The 24967-nt window shown below is 40.1% G+C and overlaps 1 pseudogene; it reads left to right on the top strand.

Annotated features, from left to right (window-relative positions):
• The first annotated feature begins 363 nt into the window (after positions 1 to 363).
• Positions 364 to 24967, top strand: part of LOC121972918 — a 52915-nt pseudogene continuing 28311 nt past the window's right edge.

Consider the following 24967-nt stretch of genomic DNA (forward strand, 5'->3'; position numbering starts at 1 on the left):
GTACAGTAGCCAATTGGGTATAGCGGTCGAGCGGGGAAAGGCAGGGTTGCTTAAAGGCTGAGTAGCCTAAATGATAGAGCAGCTGATCAGAATGAGTGACCGACCGAGTAGTACAGTTGAACGAGCAACAGGCCAAGTGGCTGGCCAGGCAAAGCAACCGACTGGGTAGAGTCGTCGAGCGGGTAGAACGATAGAGCGACAAATTGGTTGAGTCACAAAAGGGGTTGATCGGGCAGAGCCACCCTATAGTAGAAGGCAGGGCAGCCCGAGTGATAGAGCGGCCTGAGTGGATAGAGCAGTAGAGCGAGCAAGTCGGCCCAGCGAACAAAGCGATCGAGCGGGTGAAGCTGACCGAGGCCTACGATGGACGCAATTTCCTTGAAACAGATTTGCCCCACCTCCGGCTGTGCTTTGAGATTTTCTCGGGTCATTTGTTTCTCAGGATATAACGGTTAACTGTTATTTCCACCAAACACGGGTGGTCACATGCAAATTGAGAGGTACCCGACTGCTATCAGGGGTACTATGCTAAGCAAAAAATTACACGACAAAGGAGGAGAGGGAACATAGGTGGAGAGCTTTATCTTTCTGCTTATGTGGTTTTGCTTATGATCGTAGCCTCCTTATATAGGAGCTATTCCACTTGGGTAAATTTTTCCCTGACTAGTCCAACATTTGATGCACGCAGGTTGTGCTCGCACATGAGTCAACATGGTTTAGTACAATCCAGACTTTGGATTTTGCACCCCCCTACATACCCACGCATGAGAGAGAGCCTCTCCCCATGCATTTGTTCACATCATCAATGCATGTGAATTAATATAAATTAACTAATATGCCTTAAAACTCTCAATGTCGGACTAAAGTCTCATTCATAATGGAACTTCTTTCTTCTTCCACCTCTTCTGTATTCACCTATATCCAACACCGGGCACATTACAAGACCGTCCTCACCGCCACCCTCACCATGGCCCTCCTTGTAGTCTAAGGATCTGCCCCCAAGAAGTATAACGAGATTGACGTCGCTCCCAAGGAGCACACCCGTGGTATTATAATCAACACCGCCACCATCAAGTATGAGACCAACTCCCACCGCTATGCCCATGTCGGTTGCCTCGACCACGTTGATTACGTCAAGAACATGATCACCGGTGTGACGCAGATGGATGGTGTCATTCTTGTCATTTTTGGTGCTGAACGCCCCATGCCCCAGACCAAGGAGCACGCCCTCTTGGCTAAGCAAGTTAGCGTGGCCAACATGGTGGTCTTCCTTAACAAGCAGGACTAGGTGTAAACAAAGATAGGGTTGTAAACAGCCAAGCTAAGTTTTGGAGTGTTTAAAATTATTTGATAAGGTAATCGAGCTATGCCTAAGTCTAAAATGAACCAAGACTTAAAAATAAATTGTGCCTTTAACATGAACCAAGTGAAACTGAGTTTAATGAATCAAACCTTTTAAATGAATCATGCCTTTAAAATGAACCGAGTCAAGCCAAGCTAACAAAGCCTTTGAAATGAACCATGCCATTCTTGTAGTGGGGAAACACTGACGGCCCCGCCCTAGACCAAGGAGTACATCCTCTTGGCTAAGCAGGTCAGCGTTGTTAGATTTAAGAGATGTCCTAAGGTAATCACCTTATAATTTTTTCTATTTATTTGATAAGTATAGATTTACTATTTGAGTGCATATTATATGTTTGATTGTCTTAAACTCATTTACTGAATGCCCATAATATTATTCATAGCATGAGAGAATTTGTAATTGGATCACAACTAGTGATTATCTCTACATGTATAATTATGAATACATTGAAATTTCCCAAGTCGTTGAATTGATGCATTAGGATATCATTAATTTTGTAAGACTAGCATGAGTTATACTCCTTAGTTCGGCCAAGCAGTTGCTTTCTCACTGGCTAGATATATTGGGATGTCAAGAGTTAAATGTGGATGCTGGTTATGGTAACTAATTCATTGGAGTGACTCGCTGTAAGACTTCATATGATTCTCTACATATATATAGATATGTCAGTGAAGTTCTTACTGTAGTACGAGTGCAAGTTTCCTTCGACTTGAGGTATATAAGTCATCTTGATCATGGAAACTTATACTTTGACATCTTAAGTAAGCATCTCATTGAGGTGTGGATCTGGGATGATTGGGTGTAAGTTGAAGTGTCCGAAGATGTTTGGATAGCCCATAAAGGATTCACCGTTTCTTGCGAGGAGACGTATACCCTAAGGCCACTCGTTAGGATTATTACTCAAATTCTTTGTCCAAAATATCACATGTTAAGAGTGTGAGATTCTTGTACACATGAACAAGTAATTTGAATCCACGGAACGAGGAAATATTACTTGGGCTAGGTATGACGTAGTCAGCCTAGTGGAGATAAGACACATAAACCATGTCCTGAACCAAGTGAGTATAAGACGAGTGAAAGGAACGAGGTACAACTCACTGTATCTGTTGAAAGGTTTAGAATTAATTCTAAGATTAACTATGATTTTTTGACTAATTGGGGATCATGATGTACTACTAGGTGTCACTCATGATTGTTCTATAATTAAGTAGTTAATTATGGACGACCAAGATAAATTGGGAACATATTGGGTCACATGCACTAACGAGTCTCTAAAAGACATAAAACAAGTTAAAGAATATGATTCTTAGATCAAGAGATAAACTTTTGGTTCAACCATATATAAGATAAATATAGAAATATTTGTCGCAATGGAAACACGGATGTGCCACATCTCTTATGGAAGAGTTGGACCATATTTGGTTTAATCATGAATTAGTCATGAACCAGCTTGGTTTAGTTGTGAATCAAACTAAGGGGTTAATGGAATAATTTTTGGTTAAAGGATAATAGATTGGATTTGAACTTTCTAATCCAACTCATTAATGAGGGCTATATATTGATATGGTTGAGAGAAAATTATACACATGAGATCATTAATTGGCTCATAAGGTTTTTAGAAAATCTTAACCCAATTTCTCTTCTCCTCTCCCTCTCCTCTCTCTCTTTGCCACCGCCAACAAGGGGAAGCCCTTCCCCTTGTTGTCGTGACCACCACAAGGAAGAAATCTCTTCCTTGTGTGCTTATTTTCCTCTTCCTTTTGATCTCTCTTCTTCTCTCGTGGCTAGTAACTTCCGAAGGAGAGGCTTGTACTCAAGGAGTTGTTTTGAGGAGCTCGACGTGGATATGAATAGAGGAGAGGTTTGACAACGTTGCTATGGTTAATGCCCTTCTCGTTACAGGTCATCTGTAAGGTACACTTAGCGTAAATTTACTTTTCGTAAAAATTTAATTATGTGATCATGTTTGGCATGTTGTATCCTTATATGCATGTGGTGCGTGTGATGTAATAATTTAAGAATTATTATTGCTTTATTTTCTGTTGTGCATGTTTATAAAACATGTTTTAGCACACACCGCATCGAGCATATCCCAATAGGCGTGGCCAACATGGTGGCCTTCCTCAACAAGCAGGACAAGGTGGATGGTGAGGAGCTATTCCACCACATGGAACTCGAGGTACGCGAGCTCCTTTTTGTTGGTTGCTACTGGGAATATCGTACCGGTTCCCCCGTACAAATTTTTTTTACAAATCCTGAACCATTCCTAACAACCTATTGTGTTCTTTAGAAATTAAATTTGGAATCGCAAACGGAACTTAACATTATTGATTCCATATTCAACTTATCTATTCTTAGTAGTTTAGACTTGGATTGCAAACGATGCTTAACATTATTGATTCAAATCCACCCATGTTACAAATTCAATTAAATATTAATTTCAGAGATTGACTTCCAGGTTAAACATGGCGAGACACTAGGCCTTCTTGGGTATAGGAGCATCCACCACTTCCTAGACAAAGCCTTTCAACGAAATTTAATATTTAATTTTCTTATAGTAACCCTAGGTTTTACCAAAAAGAACAATCGAATCACAAATTCGAAAAACAAAAGAAACATAAAATCAAAAACATAAATTCGATAACCTAGATTCATTAGCCTCTTATGTTTGGTATTTCAAAATCTAAATAAAAGGATGAACTAGTTATGATGTGGAAACTAATAACTAGTTATACCTTTTATAGCTTATAGACCTCACGATCTTCTGTCATATTCCTCTTCTTATCTCGAGCGTTATTTGGGCGATGATCTACCGAGACGAGAATCCACCCAAGCTTCCTTCTTCTCCAAGCAAGTTTCGGCCACCACAAGAACTCCAAGAGAAGATGAGGTTCGACCACCACCACCAAGTTCCAAGGGATGCTAGAAACAAAGCCTTCTTTCTCTACTTCTTCTCCAAGCAAAATTTGGCCACCAATGACTCCCCAAGAATTGATGTCGTCGGCCACCAAAGAAGAAGAAAAGAAGATGAAGAAGGATGAGGGCCGGTCACCACCAAGGAGGAGAGGAATAATAGAAGTATTGTTATGAGGTGAGGCACCTCTACCCTCTCTTTTATATTCTTTGGTCTTGGCAAATAAGGAAAGTTTTAATAAAAACTTCCTTATTTTCCTTGCCATTGAAAAGGAAAATTTAACTAAATAAAAATCCTTTTCTCTATTAATGTGGCCGGCCATATCTAATCCTCCAAGGAAGGAAAGTTTTAAATACAAAATAAAATATCCTAATTTATTTCTAAACATTTTTAAATAAAAATTTCTCTTTCAAAAATTTCCTTCATGGTTGGTTATAAAAGGAAACTTTTATAAATTAAAATCTCTCTATTAAAACATGTGGATGATTACAAAAAGGAAAGTTTTCTCAAAATTAAAATCTTCCTTTCAATCTACAAATAAGGAAAGATATCAAATCTTTTCTCATTTTGTAGAAAGTATAAAAGGAAAGATTTAATTTTAAAACTCTCTTTTTAAAATCATGAGGATGGTTATAAAAAAGGAAAATTTTATCAAAAATTAAAATCTTCCTTTTAACTACAAATAAGGAAAGATATCAAATCTTTCTCTTAATCTTTTGTAGAAAACTATAAAAGAAAATATTTAAATTTTAAACTTTCTTTTAAAACCACGGCTTCCACAAAAGAAAAGATTTTTTAAAAAATAAAATCCTTTTATTTTAATGTGGTTGGCCACACCAAGCTTGGGTTCAAGCTAGGGTCGGCCACCTCTTTAAACCATCTCACCTTGGTTTGCCCGGCCCTAGCTTGGGCTCCAAGCTAGGCTTGGTCATTCACCTTAAGGTGGGTAAGAAGGTGGGTATGGGTGGGTATAACACTTTATAAATAAAAGACTACGACAGGGACCGAGAGGAAGAATTGGTTTTGGTCTCCCGATGAACTTGAGTTTCCCATATTCGCCCCGAACACCCAACTCGAGTTCATCAATAATATCTCATTCCACTAAAAAGTTATTATTGAACTACCACACCAATCCTATATTATTATATGGGCTCCTTCTTATCATGAGTGTGTTAGTCTCCCTGTGTTTAAAATATAGAATGTCCACTAATTAAATTGGTTACTGACAACTCACTTAATTAATATCTAGCTCCAAAAGTAGTACCACTCAACTTCATCATCATGTCGGACTAAGTCCACCTGCAGGGTTTACATGACAATCCTTATGAGCTCCTCTTAGGGACATTATCAACCTAGATTACTAGGACACAGTTTCATTCTATAATCAACAACACACCGTATAAATAATACCATTTCCCAACTTATCATGCCTATTGATTTATCGAACTAAATCGCACCCTTTGATAAATTAAAGAAATGAATATTGAGTATATGTGCTTGTTATTATATCATGATTAAGAGCACACACTTCTATAATAACAAAGGTCTTGTTCTTTTATGTAGTCAGTATAAAAAGATCTTACCTTAAATGGTCTTGCTCAATACACTCAGAGTGTACTAGTGTAATTTTATAGTTAAGATAAACCAATACCAAATTACACTACAACTATTCCAATAGTTTGTTCATTTCTATCTTAGTCGTGAGCAACTTTTTATAACTTATAAGGAACTGATAATATGATCTTCTATGTGTGACACCACACACCATGTTATCTGTAATATAAATTAATTGAACAACTACACTTAGCATATAAATGTAGACATTTGACCAATGTGATTCTTTATTTCAAAAATAAATGTTTAGAAAAAGCTAGGCTTTTAGTATACACTCTAACAATCTCCCACTTATACTAAAAGACTATGCTGTCATAAATGCTGCCATACATCTAATTCCCATTCCTTCATCATGCCTATCAAAAGCTCTTGCCTTAAGGGCCTTAGTGAAAGGATCTTTCGGTTATCATCTGATGCAATCTAGGCGACAACAACTTCTCCTCGTTATACAATGTCTCGTATTGGATAGTACTTGCGCTCTATGTGTTTACTTGCCTTATGGGCTCGTGGTTCTTTCAAGTTTGCTACTGCACCACTTATTATTACAATACACTGTAATAATTTTGGACAAATCATGAATCACATCTAAGTCCATCATGAAGTTACTAAGTCATCCAGCTTCTATGGCTGCCTCAAAGACTGCCACATACTTAGCTTCTATGGTGGAGTCCGAAAAAGTATCTATGCTTAACACTCCTCCATTGTTATGGCTTTACCTCCTAAAGTAAACACAAAATCCTGAGGTTGACTTACTATTTGTCCCTATCTGATTGGAAGTCAGAATCCGTGTAATCCACAGGGAGCAAATCATTTGTCTTGTAAACTAGCATATAATCTCTAGTCCCTCTAAGGTACTTTAATATATGTTTTACGGCAGTCCAATGTCCCCGTCCTGGGTTACTTTGATATCTGCTAACCATGCCCATTGCAAAACAGATATCTGGTCTCGTGCATAGCATACATTAGGCTTCCTATAGTTGAAGCATAAGGAACTGTCTTCATTTCTTCTATCTCTTTTATGTCTTCAGAGTCATCTCTTTAGATAAATATACTCCATTCCCAAAAGGTACAAAAACCTTTCATGGAGTCTTGCATGCTAAAACGAGCTAGGATAGTATCGATATATGAAGCTCGGGATAAGCACAACATTCTTTTCTTGTGATCCCTTATTACTTTGTGTAACACCCCAAATTTCATGATTTAGAGTTCTAAAAGTCCATAAAAATATTTGGAAATACTTTTAAAATATTCTAGAGATTTTTAGAAATTTTTAGAGTATTTTTATGTAATTTTTGGAGTTCATTTGGTATTTTTACCAAGAGGAAGAAGTTTAAAAAAAAAAAAAAAAAAAGGAATATGTTGAAGCCAGGATTTGAACCTGCAATCTGTGACTTCTAGCAAAACCAACTGAGCTACACGATTTTTATTAACTTTATATGGAGCGAAATGTATATATGCAGTAGTTGGAACGTTTAAAATAAATAAGAAGAAAAAATGGTTTCAACCGAGTTTTGAACCTGGGAGCCACGCCTTAAGCAAAACACGGTCAACCAACTAGGCTAGCGATCATTTGATATTAAAGAAGGAGAAAAATTCCACTTAAGCTATAGTTGGAAACGAAAATAACCTTGAGTATAAGTTTTAAATCCTTTTCCTAAAACCTAAAAATTTCTCTCATAATTCCTCCTCTCCCTCACGAACGGCGTCGGCGCCGATTCTGCCCGAGCGAAGGAAAACGAAGACGACTTAGGGCACGTCTCCGGCGGCCGACGAGCATCGTTTTCCGGCCGGTCTTCACCCGTGCGTGACCACCTTGACGAGAGGAGCTCGGAAACACAAAGAAGCCGCTGGGATTCTCATCTATCCGAAACCCTAGATCTCCCTTTTCCGGCTGTGAGTTCAAGAACACGAAGTAAGTTGCTACTCACCTGCAGTAGGATAGCTCCGAGGTTTTATTCCTTGTTTTTTTTTCTTTTTCCCGAAAGCTTGGGACCGATTGTAGGTGCTCTGTGTTTTTGATCGGATTCTATGCTACTTAGTTTCATGTTTTGAGTTTTGATACAAGTTGTAAGCGAGTTCTTTCAATGGTAGCATTGGGGTTCTGCTGTACAAAACGGGTAGGTTGATTCAGAAAGAGGTTCAAGGGATGATTCTGAAAGATATAATATGTTTGATAATGATGTTGCTATCAATCGAGCATGTTGGTGCAATATCCCTCAGGTCAAGGTTGACCTGGGTAACCAAGCTGAGTCTTGGTTTGGGTTTAGATGTTTGACAATAAGATATTGATTGAAGAAGAGTCAAGTAGGTCAAGGTTGACCGGATACTTGACTGGGAAGTCCTAACTGGGATGTTAGGCAAAATGAAAGACCTAGTGAGTGAAGCTAGGCAGTATGAAAGTCCTGGTGAGTGAAGCCAGGCAGAAGGAAAGTCCTGGTAAGTGAAGCCAGGCAGAAGGAAAGTCCTGGTAGGTGAAGCCAGGCAGAAGAAAAGTCCTAGTGAGTGAAGCCAGGCAGAAGGAAGTCCTAGTGAGTGAAGCTAGGCAGATGGAAATCCTGGTGAGTGAAGCCAGGTGAAAGTCCTAGTGAGTGAAGCTAGGCAGATGGAAATCCTGGTGAGTGAAGCCAGGTGAAAGTCCTATTGAGTGAAGCTAGGCAGATGGAAAACCCTAGTGAGTGAAGCTAGGTGAAAGTCCTGGTGAGTGAAGCCAGGCAAGGGAAAATCCAGATGGATCAAGGATGATTGGACATCTGGTGTTGGGAAGTCCAAGTAGGTCAAAGGATTGACTGGATACTTGGCATGAAAGAAAAGTCCAAGTAGGTCAAGGGATTGACCGGATACTTGGCACAGAGAAAAGTCCAAGTGGGTCAAAGGGATTGACCGGACACTTGGTAAGGGAGTCCTAGCAGGTCAAGGGAGTGACTAGATGCTAGGCATGACATACCAACAGGTTAAGGTTGACCGGATGTTGGTTTGGGAGGTTTGGGACTTGGTTTTGGACAAAAATCAAGTGCTGGATCGATCAGTGGATCGATCCAGACCTGTCCCAGCGAACAGAGAGCCTCTGGATCGATCCGTGGATCGATCCAGAGGTCCCAATCGATCAGTGGATCGATTGGGACGCGGCTGCTTCGCGCAATAAGCGCTGGATCGATCCGTGGATCGATCCGTGGATCGATCCAGGCGCTTTTCCAGAGCACAGAGGCGCTCTGGATCGATCCGTGGATCGATCCAAAGCCTCCCCGATCGATTGGGAATATTCGAATCGATCGGGATCCGACCGTTGCGTCGTATTTGAGCTGCAGGCGTGCGTTGGCTGCAGCATCTCTTCACGGTTTCATCTCAGATCTTCGCCAGCTCCTCCACAGCACTCTCAAAGCTCGTGATCGCCAGTTCTTGAAGGTTCTTGGAAGCTCTCCGAGTCAAGAGGCGGATCAAAGGCAAGAAGAGAAGCTAGGGTTAGGGTTTTCTGCATTCATTGTAAGCTTTGTGCTTGTATTTTGTTTCCCCTTCCTTCTTCTTGTACCGAGAGTCTTGTAGGGCTTCTCCGCCCTCGGTAGTTACCGAAAAGGAGTGTTTCATAGTGGAGGGTGCGTGCGTGGTGTGGATCCTTGGATTAGTCACCTCCTTTGGAGGTGGATACCAAGTAAAATCCTAGTGTTAGCGTGGGTGTATTTGTTTCTGTATTTTCCGCTACATATTCTTGAAGAAACAATCAACGCCAAGCAACGCCGAGCAACGAGCACGCGAAGAGCTATTCACCCCCCCCCCCCTCTAGCTACTTTTGGTCCTAACAAGTGGTATCAGAGCAAGGTTGCTCTTCACCGGAATCACCGCCGGAAGGGGCAAACATATCAAGAAAAGCTAGAGGGTGAAGAAGTTGGAGCAAATTCTTCAAGTTCAAGATTCTATCAAGCTCAACTTCAAGATGCAATTCCAAGATGGACTTGGATTTGACACAAGGGTGGCTCCACCATATTCATCTACAAGCTTCGATTCTTGGAAATCAAGAATCGAAAATTTTCTTATGATGGAGATAGAGCAATGGTTTGCTCTCATGGAAGGTTTTGAAGCTCCCACAAATTCCAAGGGCAAAGTACTCAAAAGGAGCAAGTGGAGCAAAGACCAAATCCAAAGATGTGAGGCCAATGACAAAGTGACCAAGCTTTTGGTCAATTTATTGCCAAGCAACATCTTGGAACAAATTGGAGAGTTTGAAGATGCCAAGGAGCTTTGGAGCAAATTGGCAAGAATTCATGAGATCCCCTCCACTGTACCAGATCAAGGAGAATCCAAAGAGGCTCATTGGATCAAGACCAAGAGGAGGACTCCGAGGTTGAGAGATGCTCAACCTCCGAAGAAGAAGTTCAAGAAGAAGCTTCATCTTCAAGGGAATGCAACGAAGGGAACAAGGAGGGAGCATACTCCTTGTTTCATATTCAAGATGATGAAGCCTCCACCTCTAGGATTGAGGGGGAGCAATCCTTGGTGACACCGGATCAAGAAGAAGGAGAAGCTTCTACATCCGGGTCAAGAGATGAAGAGATTGAAGAAGCTTCTACCTCCACGAGTCAAGAAAAATCAAATGGAGGAGAATCAAGATCGGATCAAGAGGAAGCTTCTACCTCCGGATCCAAAGGGAAAGATGCCACCCCTACAAGCAAAGGTATAAATATTTCAATTAAAAATAAAAATCATATTATATGCTTTGAATGTAGGGAACATGGGCACTACAAGAGCAAGTGCCCCAAATTGGCCAAGAAAAAGGGCCAAATGGCACAAAAAGGAAAGGAGAAGCTCAAGGAGACCATCCCCGGAACAAAGAAGAGCAAGGAGCACATCGTGTGCTTCTCTTGCAATCAAAAGGGGCATTACCGAAGTCAATGCCCCAAGGGGAAGAAGATGGTCAAGGCTCAAGGAGGCATTCGTCAAGGGGGAGCCTCCAAGGTAAAGAAGAAGGTAACATTTATTGAGCCTACCCCTTTACATTATGGTAAAAAGCATGATAGTTCTAACTTTTTTCATTTTAATGCTATTTACCATGAAAATAGAAAGCATGATAGCGTTAAAGAAAAACATATAGATTTTCATGCTAAAACCACTACACCTAAGGCTAGGAATGTAGGTAAAAGTCTAGGCAAGAACTCTAAGGATTTTAGATACAAGCCCAAGAACAAATATGCTCATGAATCAAATGAAAAATCTAAAACTAAGGACTTAGTGATAGAAAATCAAGTCTTGAGGTCAAGGCTTGATAAAATGGAAAGGACCCTAAAAAGGATGGAAAATATCCTAAAAGGGCAAAATGAGCATAGCCTAGGTCTAGGAGCACAAAGGTCATCTAATGGCCATAGAGGTTTGGGATACAAACCAAAGGCTAAGAAGGATGTGCCCTCTTACCATAGAGTTCCATATAGTTATGGAACAAACCCTAGGTCTAGTGGTCAAGCCAAGAATACTAGGGAAGTCATCCCTAAGAGTATTTTTACAATAAATGTGACTAAGACTTCTAAGAAGTCTAAGAAAGTCACAAAGAAGGTTACAAGAGAAGCTATCCCTAGAGTTGACCTAGAAAATGTGACCAAGGCTTCTAAGAAGCCCAACAAGGTCACTAGGAAGGTATCTAGAGAAGTTATCCCTAGTGAGTACCTAGAGAATCCAAGGAGCACCAATAGGTGTTGGGTTCCTAGGAGCATCTTCTCTACCCCATAGATGGGTTAGAGAGTGTCAACTCCGATTAGAAGGGTAGTTAACCCAACTTTGAGGAAATTGACACTCAAGGAGCATTTTCAAGGTTTTAGTTAACCTTTGAAAATGAAATGGAATTATTGATTACTCCTTGAAAGAGTAAAATGTGTCTAATGGTTAAAAATTGATTTTATCTTAAAATGGCACAAATTGGGAAAACCTTGAGAAATACCAAGTTGGGATTTTGGTATTCTCTTGGAAATTTAAGGCAATCCGGGCCTTGATTTATGTAATCACTCTTGAGGAAAAATGGAATATGCCAACATTTGAGGACATGTTTATTTTCAATTGGCATACATTAAATCAAGGAAATTAGAAATGCCAATTTAGGCTTTGGCATTCTCTTGTAGCACTTTAGGGCAATCTAGGTTTAAGGTGTAAGTTTAGCTAAGACTTTAAGGATACTTAGATAGTTAATCTAGGTATATTTTATTTATACTAAATCTTGTCATGATTGTTTGCCCATCATATGCCATGACATCATGTCTAGTTTTTGCATTCATGTTTTATTATGGAAAATCCAAAAATACCATGTCATGACATTCATACATCATGTAGTAATAGGATATTTTCTTTTGAAAATTATTTTCTTTTGATGTATGCCATAACATAATCATGCATTAAGTTTAATTCCTTGTAATTAAGGACGAATGACATTTAACGACACTTATTGACAAGTGACATCCTGGGTGGATGTCTAATATCTCTAAAATGCCTAGATAGATATGCATGATCCCTAGAATAGGGCAAAACCAAATTTTACATCTCACAAAGACCTCTGAGATGACTTGTATGTGTTTAGTGCACATTAGATACAAGTGAGATGTTAGGATGATGAACAAAGCTCAAGATGTTGATTTAGTGCATTCTTTTGAGTTTTTAGGTTCATCAAAACACATAGTTATGTGTTTTCCCATCATTGGGAAAGCTAATGTACAAGTCATGTGCATTAAGCCCAAGGAATGTGATGGGATATTGGTTTTGAAAATGTTTTTAAAATGTTTTTGGAAAACCTTGGTGAAGGCTATCTTTTGATAGTAATCACCATTGAATAGTTAGACACAAACTTGAAGAAAAACACTAAAGTTTTGCAAGTTTTCAAGTTTGTGTCAATCTTTGAAAATATGATGTATTTTCATAGAAAACTATTTTTCTTTGATAGTATATGCCCTAAATAATGTCTACACGAAATTTCATGATTTTTGGATTTTTGTAGAATTTTCTAGGGGTTTCTGAAGTTGACTGAAATGGAATTTCAGCAACTATCAGAGCTCCGATCGATCCATGGATCGATTGGAGTGCCCGAATCGATCCATGGATCGATTCAGAAGGCAATTCCCGCGAGCAGAAGCTCGCTGGATCGATCAGCCGATCGATCCAGGTAGTCTGAATCGATCAGTGGATCGATTCAGAAAGGTTCAATCGATTGGAACCCAACTCCAATCGATCCAAGTTGCTGATTTTGGCTGGGAAGGCTTGATTTCAGCATCTTTGAACCTCTTTGAGTCTAGGTAACCATTCCAAACCCCTTAAATACATTTGTATACATACAAAGGGTGTTTTCATGTTGAAAACAAGGATGGATTGGTTAACGAAGACTAAGTAGAAGTTTAGGTTGAGGTTGTTTCAAATTTTGAATATTTGAACCTCAAAACTTCTAAATTTGGGTTTCCTAATGTTTTAGGGATTCCAAGTCATTGTTGGTGCAATGACAGAAGTTACCACCATATCTTTAGGGGGAGGGACTCTTTAAAGACATGAAAATTATTTTTCATGAACCTTGGAAGGTGGTTAACCTTCTGCTGTGAACTTGCTCAAGGTTGAGCATTTAAACTTGAAATGGGGAGAAATGGGGAGTGGATATCCTCATTATTTCAAGTGGGAACTCAAGTGGTTAGATAATGCTCAAGGTTGAGTATTTGTCTACATTGAGGGAGAAGTTAAGGATAAATGAAGGGTATGGGACCTTCTTTATCGGGTGATCACAATGAGTGAAGTTGTGATCACGATGAGCAACTCTTCAGGGGGAGAGTCTTCAACAAATGGATTTGTTGAAGTGTGCCCAGAATTGGAGCATAGGTTGATGTGTGTCCAACGATGGGTTGATGTGTGCCAATAGGGGGAGAATGTATGGTTAAGCTTAGGCCTTCATTACCTATGGGAAGGTCATAGGGGGAGAATGAAAGGACTCATGAAAGGGCGTAAGTTAGGCTTTCATTACCTAGAGGGAGTTTGCCCTCTTAGGGGGAGAATGAAGAGCTTAATTTATGCTTTCATTACCTAGTGGCATGAAGAAGGAGGCTATGAGATTAGCCTAACTTACATATGGGATTGTAAGTGTTATTGTGGTATTGTCAAACATCAAAAAGGGGGAGATTGTTGGTGCAATACTCAAGTGGTTAGATAATGCTCAAGGTTGGGTATTTGTCTACATTGAGGGAGAAGTTAAGGATAAATGAAGGGTATAGGACCTTCTTTATCGGGTGATCACAATGAGTGAAGTTGTGATCACGATGAGCAACTCTTCAGGGGGAGAGTCTTCAACAAATGGATTTGTTGAAGTGTGCCCAGAATTGGAGCATAGGTTGATGTGTGTCCAACGATGGGTTGATGTGTGCCAATAGGGGGAGAATGTATGGTTAAGCTTAGGCCTTCATTACCTATGGGAAGGTCATAGGGGGAGAATGAAAGGACTCATGAAAAGGAGTAAGTTAGGCTTTCATTACCTAGAGGGAGTTTGCCCTCTTAGGGGGAGAATGAAGAGCTTAATTTATGCTTTCATTACCTAGTGGCATGAAGAAGGAGGCTATGGGATTAGCCTAACTTACATATGGGATTGTAAGTGTTATTGTGGTATTGTCAAACATCAAAAAGGGGGAGATTGTTGGTGCAATATCCCTCAGGTCAAGGTTGACCTGGGTAACCAAACTGAGTCTTGGTTTGGGTTTAGATGTTTGACAATAAGATATTGATTGAAGAAGAGTCAAGTAGGTCAAGGTTGACCGGATACTTGACTGGGAAGTCCTAACTGGGATGTTAGGCAAAATGAAAGACCTAGTGAGTGAAGCTAGGCAGTATGAAAGTCCTGGTGAGTGAAGCCAGGCAGAAGGAAAGTCCTGGTAAGTGAAGCCAGGCAGAAGGAAAGTCCTGGTAAGTGAAGCCAGGCAGAAGAAAAGTCCTGGTGAGTGAAGCCAGGCAAAAGGAAGTCCTAGTGAGTGAAGCTAGGCAGATGGAAATCCTGGTGAGTGAAGCCAGGTGAAAGTCCTAGTGAGTGAAGCTAGGCAGATGGAAAACCCTAATGAGTGAAGCTAGGTGAAAGTCCTGGTGAGTGAAGCCAGGCAAGGGAAAATCCAGATGGATCAAGGATGATTGGACATCTAGTGTTGGGAAGTCCAAGTAGGTCAATGGATTGACTGGATACTTGGCATGAAAGAAAAGTCCAAGTAGGTCAAAGGGATTGACCGGATACTTGGCATAGAGAAAAGTCCAAGTGGGTCAAAGGGATTGACCGGACACTTGGTAAGGGAGTCCTAGCAGGTCAAGGGAGTGACTAGATGCTAGGCATGACATACCAACAGGTCAAGGTTGACCGGATGTTGGTTTGGGAGGTTTGGGACTTGGTTTTGGACAAAAATCAAGTGCTGGATCGATCAGTGGATCGATCCAGACCTGTCCCAGCGAACAGAGAGCCTCTGGATCGATCCGTGGATCGATCCAGAGGTCCCAATCGATCAGTGGATCGATTGGGACGCGGCTGCTTCGCGCGATAAGCGCTGGATCGATCCGTGCACAGAGGCGCTCTGGATCGATCCGTGGATCGATCCAAAGCTTCCCCGATCGATTGGGAACATTCGAATCGATCGGGATCCGACCGTTGGCATCGATAAAGGCCGCAGGCGCACGATTCCTTCGGTATCTCTTTACGGTTTCATCTCAGATCTTCGCCAGCTCCTCCACAGCACTCTCAAAGCTCGTGATCGCCAGTTCTTGAAGGTTCTTGGAAGCTCTCCGAGTCAAGAGGCGGATCAAAGGCAAGAAGAGAAGCTAGGGTTTGGGTTTTCTGCATTCATTGTAAGCTTTGTGCTTGTATTTTGTTTCCCTTTCCTTCTTCTTGTACCGAGAGTCTTGTAGGGCTTCTCCGCCCTCGGTAGTTACCGAAAAGGAGTGTTTCATAGTGGAGGGTGTGTGCGTGGTGTGGATCCTTGGATTAGTCACCTCCTTTGGAGGTGGATACCAAGTAAAATCCTAGTGTTAGCGTGGGTGCATTTGTTTCTGTATTTTCCGCTGCATATTCTTGAAGAAACAAGCAACGCCGAGCAACGCCACGCACCGAGCGAACGCGACGAGCTATTCACCCCCCCCCCCTCTAGCTTCTTTTGGTCCTAACATTGAGTTCCCACTTGAAATAATGAGGATATCCACTCCCCATTTCTCCCCATTTCAAGTTTAAATGCTCAACCTTGAGCAAGTTCACAACAGAAGGTTAACCACCTTCCAAGGTTTATGAAAAATAATTTTCATGTCTTTAAAGAGTCCCTCCCCCTAAAGACATGGTGGTAACTTCTGTCATTGCACCAACAATGACTTGGAATCCCTAAAACATTAGGAAACCCAAATTTATAAGTTTTGAGGTTCAAATATTCAAAATTTGAAACACACCTCAACCTAAACTTCAACTTAGCCTTCCTTAACCAATCCATCCTTGTTTTCACATGAAAACACCCTTTGTATGTATACAAATGTATTTTAGGGGTTTGGAAAGGTTACCTAGACTCAAAGAGGTTCAAAGATGCTGAAATCAAGCCTTCCCAGCCAAAATCAGCAACTTGGATCGATTGGAGTTGGGTTCCAATCGATTGAACCTTTCTGAATCGATCCACTGATCGATTCAGACTACCTGGATCGATTGGCTGATCGATCCAGCGAGCTTCTGCTCGCGGGAGACTTGCCTTCTGAATCGATCCACGGATCGATTCGGGCACTCCAATCGATCCATGGATCGATCGGAGGTCTGATAGTTGCTGAAATTCCATTTCAGTCAACTTCAGAAACCCCTAGAAAATTCTACAAAAATCCAAAAATCATGAAATTTCGTGTAGACATTATTTAGGGCATACTTAATCATGGAAAAATAGATTTCTATGAAAATATATCATATTTTCAAAGATTGACACAAACTTGCAAAAACTTTAGTGTTTTTCTTCAAGTTTGTGTCTAACTATTCAATGGTGATTACTATCAAAAGATAGCCTTCACCAAGGTTTTCCAAAAACATTTTAAAAACATTTTCAAAACCAATATCCCATCATGTTCCTTGGGCATAATGCACATGACTTGTACATTAGCTTTCCCAATGATGGGAAAACACATAACTATGTGTTTTGATGAACCTAAAAACTCAAAAGAATGCACTAAATCAACATCTTGAGCTTTGTTCATCATCCTAACATCTCACTTGTATCTAATGTGCACTAAACACATACAAGTCATCTCAGAGGTCTTTGTGAGATGTAAAATTTGGTTTTGCCCTATTCTAGGGATCATGCATATCTATCTAGGCATTTTAGAGATATTAGACATCCACCCAGGATGTCACTTGTCAATAAGTGTCGTTAAATGTCATTCGTCCTTAATTACAAGGAATTAAACTTAATGCATGATTATGTTATGGCATACATCAAAATAAAATAATTTTCAAAAGAAAATATCCTATTACTACATGATGTATGAATGTCATGACATGGTATTTTTGGATTTTCCATAATAAAACATGAATGTAAAAAAGTAGACATGATGTCATGGCATATGATGGGCAAACAATCATGACAAGATTTAGCATAAATAAAATATACCTAGATTAACTATCTAAGTATCCTTAAAGTCTTAGCTAAACTTACACCTTAAACCTAGATTGCCCTAAAGTGCTACAAGAGAATGCCAAAGCCTAAATTGGCATTTCTAATTTCCTTGATTTAATGTATGCCAATTGAAAATAAACATGTCCTCAAATGTTGGCATATTCCATTTTTCCTCAAGAGTGATTACATAAATCAAGGCCCGGATTGCCTTAAATTTCCAAGAGAATACCAAAATCCCAACTTGGTATTTCTCAAGGTTTTCCCAATTTGTGCCATTTTAAGATAAAATCAATTTTTCACCATTAGACACATTTTACTCTTTCAAGGAGTAATCAATAATTCCATTTCATTTTCAAAGGTTAACTAAAACCTTGAAAATGCTCCTTGAGTGTCAATTTCCTCAAAGTTGGGTTAACTACCCTTCTAATCAGAGTTGACACTCTCTAACCCATCTATGGGGTAGAGAAGATGCTCCTAGGAACCCAACACCTATTGGTGCTCCTTGGATTCTCTAGGTACTCACTAGGGATAACTTCCCTAGATACCTTCCTAGTGACCTTGTTGGGCTTCTTAGAAGCCTTGGTCACATTTTCTAGGTCAACTCTAGGGATAGCTTCCCTTGTAACCTTCTTTGTGACTTTCTTAGACTTCTTAGAAGTCTTAGTCACATTTATTGCAAAAATACTCTTAGGGATGACTTCCCTAGTATTCTTGGCTTGACCACTAGACCTAGGGTTTGTTCCATAACTATATAGAACTCTATGGTAAGAGGGCACATCCTTCTTAGCCTTTGGTTTGTATCCCAAACCTCTATGGCCATTAGATGACCTTTGTGCTCCTAGACCTAGGCTATGCTCATTTTGCCCTTTTAGGATATTTTCCATCCTTTTTAGGGTCCTTTCCATTTTATCAAGCCTTGACCTCAAGACTTGATTTTCTATCACTAAGTCCTTAGTTTTAGATTTTTCATTTGATTCATGAGCATAATTGTTCTTGGGCTTGTATCTAAAATCTTTAGAGTTATTGCCCAGACTTTTACCTACATTCTTAGCCTTAGGTGTAGTGGTTTTAGCATGAAAAGCTATATGTTTTTCCTTAAAGCCCTCATGCTTTCTATTCTTATGGTAAATTGCATTAAAATGATAAAAGTTAGAACTATCATACTTTTTACCATAATGTAAAGGGGTAGGCTCAATAAATGTTACCTTCTTCTTTACCTTGGAGGCTCCCCCTTGACGAATGCCTCCTTGAGCCTTGACCACCTTCTTTCCCTTGGGGCATTGACTTCGGTAATGCCCCTTTTGATTGCAAGAGAAGCATATAATATTCTCCTTGCTTTTCTTTGTGTTGGGGATGATCTCCTTGGGCTTCGCCTTGCCCTTTTGTGCCACTTGGCCCTTCTTCTTGGCCAATTTAGGGCACTTGCTCTTGTAGTGCCCATGTTCCCTACACTCAAAGCATATAATATGATTTTTATTTTTAATTGAAATATTTATACCTTTGCTTGTAGGGGTGGCATCTTTCCCTTTGGATCCAGAGGTAGAAGCTTCCTCTTGATCCGATCTTGATTCTCCTCCATTTGATTTTTCTTGACTCGTGGAGGTAGAAGCTTCTTCAATCTCTTCATCTCTTGACCCGCTGGGACAGGTCTGGATCGATCCACTGATCGATCCAGCACTTGATTTTTGTCCAAAACCAAGTCCCAAACCTCCCAAACCAACATCCGGTCAACCTTGACCTGTTGGTATGTCATGCCTAGCATCTAGTCACTCCCTTGACCTGCTAGGACTCCCTTACCAAGTGTCCGGTCAATCCCTTTGACCCACTTGGACTTTTCTCTGTGCCAAGTATCCGGTCAATCCCTTTGACCTACTTGGACTTTTCTTTCATGCCAAGTATCCAGTCAATCCTTTGACCTACTTGGACTTCCCAACACCAGATGTCCAATCATCCTTGATCCATTTGGATTTTCCCTTGCCTGGCTTCACTCACCAGGACTTTCACCTAGCTTCACTCACTAGGTTTTTCCATCTGCCTAGCTTCACTCACTAGGACTTTCACCTGGCTTCACTCACCAGGATTTCCATCTGCCTAGCTTCACTCACTAGGACTTCCTTTTGCCTAGCTTCACTCACCAGGACTTTTCTTCTGCCTGGCTTCACTTACCAGGACTTTCCTTCTGCCTGGCTTCACTTACCAGGACTTTCCTTCTGCCTGGCTTCACTCACCAGGACTTTCATACTGCCTAGCTTCACTCACTAGGTCTTTCATTTTGCCTAACATCCCAGTTAGGACTTCCCAGTCAAGTATCCGGTCAACCTTGACCTACTTGACTCTTCTTCAATCAATATCTTATTGTCAAACATCTAAACCCAAACCAAGACTCAGCTTGGTTACCCAGGTCAACCTTGACCTGAGGGATATTGCACCAACAATCTCCCCCTTTTTGATGTTTGACAATACCACAATAACACTTACAATCCCATATGTAAGTTAGGCTAATCCCATAGCCTCCTTCTTCATGCCACTAGGTAATGAAAGCATAAATTAAGCTCTTCATTCTCCCCCTAAGAGGGCAAACTCCCTCTAGATAATGAAAGCCTAACTTACTCCTTTTCATGAGGCCTTTCATTCTCCCCCTATGACCTTCCCATAGGTAATGAAGGCCTAAGCTTAACCATACATGCTTAGGCCTTCATTACCTATGGGAAGGTCATAGGGGGAGAATGAAAGGACTCATGAAAGGGAGTAAGTTAGGCTTTCATTACCTAGAGGGAGTTTGCCCTGAGAATAAGTTATGCTTTCATTACAATGGCATGAAGAAGGAGGCTATGTAACATGTGGGATGTGTGTGTCAGGCATCAAGGGAGATGTGAGGTTGACTGGGTCAGGGTTTGGTTTAGATGTTTGACAATTGATTGAAGAAAAGTCAAGTGGTCGGGTTGATGGAACTGGATGGGCAAATGAACCGGTAGCTGGCCGCCGGAGGGCGGTGGTGGGTGGTGGTGGCGGGCGAAAAGTCTGGTGGTGATGAAGTGGTGGTGAGCTGGCGATGAAATCTGGTGGTGAGCCGGTGGTCCTGGTGTGAGCTGGGCGATGGAAACCCTGGTGGTGAAGCTGGGTGAAAGTCACGGTGGTGAAGCCGGGCAGGGAATTCGGATGGATCGAGAATGATTGGACATGCGGTGTTGGGAAGTCAAGAGGTCAAAGGATTGACTGGATACTGGCATGAAAGAAAAGTCCAAGTAGGAGGAAGTTGACAAAGAGAAAGTCCAAGTGGTCAAAGGTTGACCGGACACTTGGTGAGTCCAGGTCAAGGAGTGACTAGATGCTAGGCATGACCAACAGTCAAGGTTGACCGGATGTTGGTTTGGAGGTTTGGGACTGTTTTGACAAAAATCAATCTTGGATCGATCGATGGATCGATCGACTCTGAATCGTCGATGGATCGATCCGGACTGTCGGCGAGCACCTGCGGATCGATCCGTGGATCGATCCGAGTCAATCGATCGATGGATCGATTGGGACGCTGCCGCATAAGCGCCGGATCGATCCGTGGATCGATCCGGTGAGTTCCCGCAGGCGCTCTGGATCGATCCGTGGATCGATCCAAAGCCTCCCCGATCGATTGGGAATATTCGAATCGATCGGGATCCGACCGTTGCGTCATATTTGAGCTGCAGGCGTGCGTTGGCTGCAGCATCTCTTCACGGTTTCATCTCAGATCTTCGCCAGCTCCTCCACAGCACTCTCAAAGCTCGTGATCGCCAGTTCTTGAAGGTTCTTGGAAGCTCTCCGAGTCAAGAGGCGGATCAAAGGTAAGAAGAGAAGCTAGGGTTAGGGTTTTCTGCATTCATTGTAAGCTTTGTGCTTGTATTTTGTTTCCTCTTCCTTCTTCTTGTACCGAGAGTCTTGTAGGGCTTCTCCACCCTCGGTAGTTACCGAAAAGGAGTATTTCATAGTGGAGGGTGCGTGCGTGGTGTGGATCCTTGGATTAGTCACCTCCTTTGGAGGTGGATACCAAGTAAAATCCTAGTGTTAGCGTGGGTGTATTTGTTTCTTTATTTTCCGCTGCATATTCTTGAAGAAACAATCAACGCCAAGCAACGCCGAGCAACGAGCACGCGAAGAGCTATTCCCCCCCCCCCCCCCCCCCTCTAGCTACTTTTGGTCCTAACAGAGCAAGCATTAGAGAACTACAAAATGAAAGAGAGAGTAGCATCACCAGGATACGAGATGACAGGCATAGAAATCAGGACAAAGATATATTTGATATTAAGTATCATTATAACTGAAGTTTAGCTTGGGTTCTTTTGATAGTGATCTGTTGGGACAAAAATTGGGTAATTCCGATTCAAGTCTGGAGTTGTACTTGTCTCCTGTGTGTTGGATGAGGTTTTGGACAGATTTACAAGTTAGTAACTTATTCTTTGTTGTGTCTTAGCTTGTTATAACAAAGATGCATATTTTTGATACCATGTTTACTTACCGATGTTTTAATAATAGGGTATGTATTGATTATGTTTTGATGGTCATGTAAATTATCTAATATGGAAATGTGCATATTATCGAATATGAAAAGGTTGCATGCAAGAACGTATGAGATAAAAGGATGGGTTATAAGTTGTGATTTTTTGTTTAAGTATGCATGCCATGTTTTAATGATCATGTACGTATGAATTATATTTATAATGATCATGCATGCTAGGGATAAAAGAGAATAAATTTTTGTTGATTAGAATAAATTGTTAAGTATCATAGGGAGAGGGAAAGAAACAGAAGAGGCTCCAGTGATAGGGATAATGGGGACTTGGATAAAAGGACTTGTAAGAATCACTCCGGTTTATTTTTCTTTTCCCTATTTTTCCTTACGATGCGTTTAAATCTGTTCAAATATTGGCTTCATGCTCGTTATGCTTGCATAACTCCTAGCATAGATCAGTAGTAGCATCATTCTTGAAAGCTTCCTCATTGAACATTTTAAAGCATTCTGTTTCTGCTCATTGAAGTTTTAAATCTTTGATACAGTTGAACATGAGAAATATATATTTCTTAAAAAATTATAATCTTGCATGTCATTTTGACAATATCTCATAGCTAGGAGATTAAACAATGCTAATCCAATATGAAGTTGCCAGGTTTACTACACCAGCAGTATGCACGTTAGAAACTTGCATCCTAGCGTTTATTTCTTGAACTTGGTGTAACTCGATGCCTAAGCTTTACTCCCTTGGAAATAATTTTCCTCGATGATTAAATAGAATATGTTTTAAGTCAGGAGCATGGCGTAGTGTATATGTTAAGGAGTTTTTTGTTGTTGGTATTTTAAAAGAAACCTAGAGTTTGCTTATATGTAGTTTAGTGCCAAATTTAAATCAGTTCTAGATCGTTCCTGCTATTTTTCCCCTTGTTTCCGGAACATGTGTACAGAATAGGTGATCTATTCGGTTTCAAGCTTTGATTTAGTTTCCTTTGTTTTAATATCCCCACAACATGTTTAAGTTAAGATGATATCGTTTGTCGAGTAGGTGAAGATTAATTCAATACTTATCAATAAAGTCAAGGGTGGTTGGATATTTGACAATTGAGGAAGTCTAAGTAAGTTAAGATTGATAAGATACTTTATGGATATAATTTAACCAAGTAAATCGAGGATGATCAGTTGGTTTAAGAATAGTTAGGTTTAACATGGATGCAGATTTATTATTAGGTTCCCTGCCTATCTGATGCAGATTTGGTGTAGTTTAAGGATATGCTGTTTTGTGTTCCTTGTATTGATTAAATAACAGAGACTTAGAACTGAAAAAGAAAAAAGGTTGGAAGTATAACAAGTTTTTAAGCATGTAGTGATTTCTGTAATAACCTTGAAACCATGAATTGAGATAGATATCATATTGATTGATTTATGGGAGGAAAATGCATAGATTTAAGGGATTGTTAGATTCTGAAAAGATGATGATCAAATGTTGATGACGTAAATTAAGGATGGAAACTTTACTTTCGGATTAGCCATAAAGAATTTTGGAAGTGTTAGAGTTTCAAGTTCTAACAAGTTTAGACCTTTTTAGTGTTACTTAATGGGCAAGGACAACCCTTTGTTTAAAGTACAAGTATTAGTTTTCTCGCTATGAGATGGGCACAAACAATCCTACTTTGAGTTTCTGTTTAGATGTTTTATTACAGTTTTAAGAAGCATGATCAGCCTTGTTTTTTTTAAGCATGGCAAATTTAGTTTCCTTGCATTGATAAGCATGAACAACCGTAGCTATTAGCATGCAGTTAGAGGCGTGTTATTACAAGAACAGTCCATAGATCATGAGCTTAAGCTTTACATAGTTTCTATACATGTATTAGGAGCATGCGGCTTTGCCCTAGTTAGTATGTATGCGGATTTTAGTTAAGCATTAGTGTGCAGAATTTTATTAAGCTTACAAGTGCAGATTTTATTAAAATTATAATGCAGATTTTTAATAAGCTAGAATGCAGATTTCGGTTAAGCATTAGTGCAGATTTTTGATAAGTATTGTATGTGCAGATTTCTTTTGTATTCTATGCATGATTATGTGTTACATAGTTAGTTTCATTCATAGATGCATACGAAGGATACCCTAACAGTATTTTGGGTTAAGAAAAGTATAAGAAAGATAAAGAAAAGTATAAGAAAGATAAAGAAAAGAAAGAATAGGCCAAGGCCTTAAGTAGATCCCAAAGTCAAGACTTTAGGGATTTTTGGCACACAAGGTGCCTATTAAAATGTCAAGGCATTTAAAGAAGAAGTAATTAAGATTATAAGTATTTTACTTTTAAGAAGAGGCTAGTACCCGACTTCACAAGGTTATCGTTAAACAAATCCAGGTGTCCAATTCCAAGGTCTTGGCCCTGGTAGACCAAGGTCTGCTCTTTTAGGATTGGTGGCTCGCTACCCCAACCTATTAGGGAACGCGCATAAGATGGTACTATGCCTGGGCCCAAGAAGAAGTTGATTATTATTTTGAAGTATTATAAGTATAAGTTTTTGAACAAGTAAAACGAGTTTTACATAAACATAAAGTATTAAAGATTAAGTTTAGAACAAATGAAATAAGTTTCATATAATTCTAAAAATCAGTAAGTTTAGTTCTTTATTCTACCATGTTTATCTAGTAGATGAGTAGTTTTTCATGTTTACCTATTAGATGAGCAGCATGATTAGCTACTAGAATTACATGAGTAGATTCCTTAGTTTTTCTTTGCTATTAGTTTGACATGAGCAGTTATGTTTATGCTTTATTTCTTTTTAGAGCATATAGTTTCTAGTTCTTTTCGTATACATGCACATTCGTGATTTTGTGAGTTAGATAGCGCTTACTAAGCAAATTTTTCTTATAGACTACACTTTCTCTTATTGCAGATGCAGGAAAGGAAAAGATACAGAAAGGAAGGCGACAAGGAGGTGTTCGAAGGATGTGTGATGCCAGGACTATGGAAGCC

The sequence above is a fragment of the Zingiber officinale genome, chromosome 4A (assembly GCF_018446385.1).
Source record: "Zingiber officinale cultivar Zhangliang chromosome 4A, Zo_v1.1, whole genome shotgun sequence".
NCBI lineage: Eukaryota > Viridiplantae > Streptophyta > Magnoliopsida > Zingiberales > Zingiberaceae > Zingiber > Zingiber officinale.